Source organism: Octopus bimaculoides, chromosome 19 (assembly GCF_001194135.2).
Source record: "Octopus bimaculoides isolate UCB-OBI-ISO-001 chromosome 19, ASM119413v2, whole genome shotgun sequence".
NCBI lineage: Eukaryota > Metazoa > Mollusca > Cephalopoda > Octopoda > Octopodidae > Octopus > Octopus bimaculoides.
Window position 1 is genome coordinate 4439801 of NC_068999.1, and position 6076 is coordinate 4445876.

At 39.6% G+C, this 6076-nt stretch overlaps 1 protein-coding gene and 1 long non-coding RNA gene across 2 annotated transcripts in view; one reads left to right on the forward strand and one right to left on the reverse strand.

Annotated features, from left to right (window-relative positions):
- LOC128250067 (uncharacterized) overlaps positions 1–6076 on the reverse strand; it is a 16937-nt gene that overhangs the window by 4601 nt on the left and 6260 nt on the right. The gene's annotated exons all lie outside the window — the stretch shown is intronic.
- The window catches only part of LOC106878360 (protein bark beetle), a 56395-nt gene that overhangs the window by 759 nt on the left and 49560 nt on the right, over positions 1–6076 (forward strand). The gene's annotated exons all lie outside the window — the stretch shown is intronic.

Here is a 6076-nt window from a genome sequence, read left to right on the forward strand (position 1 = left end):
TATATATATATACATATACATATATACGACGGGCTTCTTTCAGTTTCCGTCTACCAAATCCATTCACAAGGCTTTGGTCGGCCCGAGGCTATAGTCGAAGACATTTGCCCAAGGTGCCACGCAGTGGGACTGAACCCGGAACCATGAGGATGGTAAGCAAGCTACTTACCACACAGTCACTCCTGCGCCTATGACATATATATGACATTTATACCAACATATCTACTTGAGCTTTTCTTTTACTAAACAACCTAGATGGATCCACTGATCTATGTCTTGCTTTACAACTCTACTATAAACTACCTTCCACCCCTTTCGAAATGTCAAACTAATCACATCACACGTAAAATCTAATATATGAACCAAATGCACAAAATCAATCGAACAGATGGACATATTCTAAAAAAACATTCGCAAAACGCAACACAAAATGCATCACATCCGACGTTTGGAGACATTCGCAGTTTCCCGTCCTGCGTGCGTGTTTGCTGTTGGCCTTGTAACTGAGCTGTTGATCTTAAGAGTCTCCTTAGAGCAGTTCGACCTCTTTCACAAAACAAAACGGGATGAGTCCGCTGTCATTTGAGATGATGCCATCATGACGTATGTACAGGAGTGTGTATATACGTGTGTATATACGTGTGTATACATGTATGTGTGTTTACGTATTACGTATGCATATATGTATGTGTTTGCATATATGTATATATATATATATATATATATATGTGTGTGTGCACGCGCGTGTGTATGTATATATATGCATGTAGACTGGTTTAATATATACGCATGTACGTATGTATCTATGCATGTGTATATGTATGTGAATGCGTATGTCAGTACATGTTTATATAAATGTATGCCTATATGTGTATATATAAGTATTTATCATATGATAATCTAGAATATCCTCCGTATTTTTTCAGCTTCATTAATGACATATAATTGTCATTTCTTAATTAGCCGTGTCCTTTGTTAGTTTTACCAATCCTAGTTTCTCAAGATTGCTGTTGAGGTTGTTAGGTACATAAAGATATGCCCCAATAATTACAACTACAAGTCTTAAAGTTCTAGTCTGGGCGAAGTAACTACAGATTCCTCATTAATTCACACGTTTGCTTTTACCATTAATCTCTAATATTATGTTAACGCCCTTAAGGTGGCGAGCTGGAAAGAAACTTGAGCATGCCGGGTGAAATGCTTAACGGTATTTCGTCTGTCTTTACGTTCTGAGTTCAAATTCCGCCGCGGTTGATTTTGCGTTTCATCCTTTCGGGGTCGATAAATTAAGTACCAGTTGCGTACTGCCCCGACCCCAAAATTCCGGGCCTTGTGCCTAGAGTAGAAAAGAGTAAAAAAGATTATGTTAACACCTTTAAGACGGCGAGTTGGTAAAATCGTTAGTGTGCCGGAAAAAACGTCCAGCAGCATTTCTTTCGGCTTAACGTTAGCGTTCAAGTGATTCTGCGGTCGACTTTACCTTTCATATTCGCGCGGCCGATAAAATAAGTACAAGTTGAACTCTGACGTCGATGTAATCGATTTCCCCCGAAACCAATATTGGGTTCAGCTTTTGGCCCAAAGCCAGCAAAATTCGGGGGAAGGGGTTAAGTCGATTACATGGGTCCTAGTGTTCAAATGGCACTTATTTTATCGACTCCGAAAAGGATGAAAGGCAAAGTCGACCCCGGCTGAATTTGAACTCAGAACGTAAAGAACGGACGAAATGCTGTCTAGCATTTCGTCCGGAGTGCTAACGATTCGGCAAGTTTGCCTCCTTTGATGGCCGACTGATTTCTAACCCTTGTGTAATTCCTTTTCTCAGTCCCAGATCCATTCTGTCTGGTCTGTGGTTCCTACATGTCTACTGACTCTTTGACAGGAACATTCCATCTGTATTCTTTCATATTTTAAATCTTCAATGCCATCCACATCACTGTAACTTGTTACATTATTTTTTCTCTATTCAGAACTCTCCTATTGTACGGATTCCATTGTAAATTGTTTTGGCCACGGCACCATGCCTCCTCAATAATTACTTCTGCGATCACATTTTCAGACAACCACTTACGATAAGGACCACATCTCCGGTATTAAATTCTCTTGAGTTTTCATTGGCTTTAGCTTCCAATTGTTTCACTCACATCCCTATCTCTTTTGTACATCCGATATTTTGTTCTTATCTCTTCTTCCTGGAGTAATTTGTTGTTATTTCCTCTTCCTGACTTACGAAATCTAACCCTTCAAAAGTGAGACCTAATATGCCACCAATTTCTCCAATTTGGACCAAGTTGGTTATCGATAATACAGCAGTGGTGGAGTTTGAATGTGTGCCACTCAGGGCAACTCTTTTGCTCCCCCAACCTGGTGGCTGGAAGCAAATAAAGACATACATGGCAACTCCCAATATGCCGTCCCCATAAATATGTTTCTCGGGACGGAACCCCTCTCGTCTCCTTCCCTGACTACTCTACTGTATTACTATTGCAGCATGTCAGGAATGATATTTTAGTGGTCGCGTCATAGTACAGTTGTGCTATGGCATTTTCCAGCCAATCATGAAGTGAAACGGGAGTTTTAATCAGTTAGCGGCGGACGACCAGCATCGCTTTTTAATCATGGAACAGCCTCTTTATTTTTCACACCAACTTCGCGCCGCTAGCTTTGAATTTTTAGCTGCTTTCAACTTCGTTCCGTGAAATTCTGGATGACCTCAGCTCACTACTCTGGTCATGTTATGAGCGGTATATTTTTGTTTACGCAGGCTCCGTTCCTATTAACTTATAGCGACATCCAGCTGAATCTATTTTTCAAATGTAAGTTATAATGCATTCCCTGACTCATGCACACACACAGGCTACTCTCTTTTTACTTGTTTCCTTTAAAAATTCCTTTTACCAACTTTCATACTATAAATTAGTGACCACACTCACTAAATTGGTGACACTATAAATGGACCCACACTGAACTATCGTTCATAGATGTCTGACAACACGGGCTAATGCATGCAGAGAGATCTAAAGGGCAATATGTATGTATGTATGTATGTATGTATGTATGTATGTATGTATGCGTGTGTGTATGTATGTATGTATGTATGTATGTATGTATGTGTGTGTGTGTGTATGTCAGTCAGATTGATCGGTGAGCTGAAACTTTCCCACCAAATGGTTTATAGAGTGTTCTGGAACTTTTTGCCGACAATATGTAAAAAGCGGGCAAATCTAACTAAAAAGAGAAGTATCAGATTCTACTGAAAGTTATATTGTCTGTCTTTATGTAATAGCTTCACAATTATTTTATCTTCAACAGCTAAAGACACCACACAGCAGAGTTATGCTGGTAACTGTCACGTAAAATCACTTTTATTTCCCTACCTAAATATGTTCTCGCTAATTATGAGTTGTTTTTGTATTATGTATCAGCATGTTGCAGTGACCAAATGTTATTTAATTCTTTACTTCTCAAATTCTATTATCTATTCAACTACTGTATATATATAATGTTCCTGGTTAAATAAACAGAATGAAAAATTATGCTCAGTTTACTGTAATTTCGTAAATTGAGCACAGAGCATAAATGTTGTTTATCGTCGAGAATTTATTAACTCTACCATAACCACAATGAAGTCTTATTTCTCGCGTTAAGTATTGTTATCTGTGTATTTATCTAAACATCTATCTATCTGTCCGTCTATCTGTCTGTCGACATTAAATATCTGCTTAGTTTATGAATTTGTGCGTTTCCATGTTTATAATAGGAGAAAAGGAGACGAAAATTTGATAGAAAAGAGGAGGAAAGAAAAAAGCAAGAAGTTATAAAGTGAGGGAAAGCGGTGAAAGGGTGAAAGTTTAGAGCGAGAGGAAGAGGAACAGTTGTAGTAAAGGGCAAGTACATACAGAAAGTGGAAGTGAAAAGAAATAGAAACAGATATGATAGGGAGGGAGATAGAGATAGATAGATAGATAGAGAGAGAGAGAGAGAGAGATAGTAGAAAGAGAAAAAGTAAGAAAAGCTAACGGGTGAGTAAAGAGAGAAGGGAGAAAGAGAGTGTAGTGCTATAATTGTTTAGTCTCGGGTTAATCCTTATTGAACACACCTATGAGTAAAGGTATTCCATTTGTGACCACCCGGTATATGTATGGACACGTCTAGGACTAAGTTATTTAAAGTATCTTTTCCTCCTTTAAAGGTGGTAGTGTGTGAATTGGGGGAAATTTGGTTGCTATTTCTAGCCGTTTAAACGATCGTTCATGTAAAAGAGGAGAAAGAGAGGAGGAAAGGGTAAAGGTAGAAAGGTGTAAGTGTACAGAAAGAGAAAGAAAGATAAGAAAAGGAATGGGGGAGTTAAATTTGATAGAGTAAGAGAGAGGGAGAGAGAGTATGAGAAAGTTGAAAAAAAGGGGAAGAGAACAAAGATAGCAAAAGAGTTATAAGAAGAGTAGAAGCATAGTGATGGTGGGAGGAATCCTGCATTGAAGGTGGTAGTTGTCTGTTTAGCCCAAGGCCAGTCCCGTTTGAAGAAAATTATGATTAAAGACATTCTATTCATGGCCATTCGGTCTTCTTATATCATATTATATTATTCAAAAATGTTCTTTTGTGTTTTTAGACGGTTAGTGAGTAATTTCAGTGAGATTTGGCTGCTATTTCTAGCATATAGTATGACCATGTAGAGGTGGTCTCCTTGATAGAGATGGCAGCAGTGGTGGTGGGTAGAGGTAAGTTAGTGAGGGTGCCACGAGTCAACTAGTGTTTCGGTAACATAGTGGTAGCAGTAGTAGTAGTGGGAGGCAGTGTTAATAAGGAAGGTGATTTCTCATCCTGTTATTAAGCCTCAGGCGTTCTCCCCCTCTCTCACTATTTCTCTAGTTTTCTCCCCTCCCCCACCTCATTCAATACCACGTCTTCTCCCTCTCTCCCTCTCTTTCTCTCTTCACTTTCCGCACGCATTGTTTTCCTCTCACTTTTTAAACAAATACACACACACACACACACACACGCACAGAGGCACGCTAACACACACGCGCGTGCGCGTAGATACGGACAAACGCCAACAAATACATACATACATACATGCACACACATATATACATAGCTTGCTTACCAACCTCATGGTTCCGGGTTCAGTCCCACTGCGTGGCACCTTGGGCAAGTATCTTCTACTATAGCCTCGGGCCGACCAAAGCTTTGTGAGTGGATTTGGTAGACGGAAACGGAAAGAAGCCCATCATATATATGTATATATATATATATACACACACACATATATATATATATATGTGTGTGTGTGTGTGTGTGTTTGTTTGTTCCCCCACCATCGCTTGATAACCGATGCTGGTGTGTTTACGTCCTCGTAACTTAGCGGTTCCGCAAAAGAGACCGATAGAATAAGTACTAGGCTTACAAAGAATAAGTCCTGGGGTCGATTTTCTCGACTAAAGGCAGTGCTCCAGCATGGCCGCAGTCAAATGACTGAAACAAGTAAAAGAGTAGAAGAGTATACATGCACACACACACACACACACACACTGCTGGATTGCAGCCATTCTTAAAATGGAACTAATAACGAATCTTGACCAATTAATATTGATAACCTTAATGAGAAGCAAAGTTCATTAGTGCTAAAGACAACTGTTGTCCAACGAAGCAAGGGAGATAACTCTGAAATTTCAATTGACTAAAAATTAAACGATGGCATGCAGGCGTGCTCCGAATCTGATCTTCATTGCTATGGTAACAACTCTGGACACGTTCCGCACTTATTACACCTTTTCAGTGAAGGTGTGGTCTTGCAGCTATGTGTTTAGTATGTGGTTTGGTCATTTTGTGTTGATTAGCTTGTGGCTGAGGAGGTATAATTAGAACGAAACACGTTCGAAGTTGTCACCATAGTAACCGGACCAAAAGACTCACTCTGCGTCTTGATCACATTACGGATAATTTTCAGCTAACAGCATTAAATATGTTATCTCGCACTTAACTGTATACCATTGATGCAGAGGGTCTCCTTAGAACGTTTTTCCAAAGACTCTCTCTCTCTCTCTCTCTCTCTCTCTCTCTCTCTCTCTCTCTC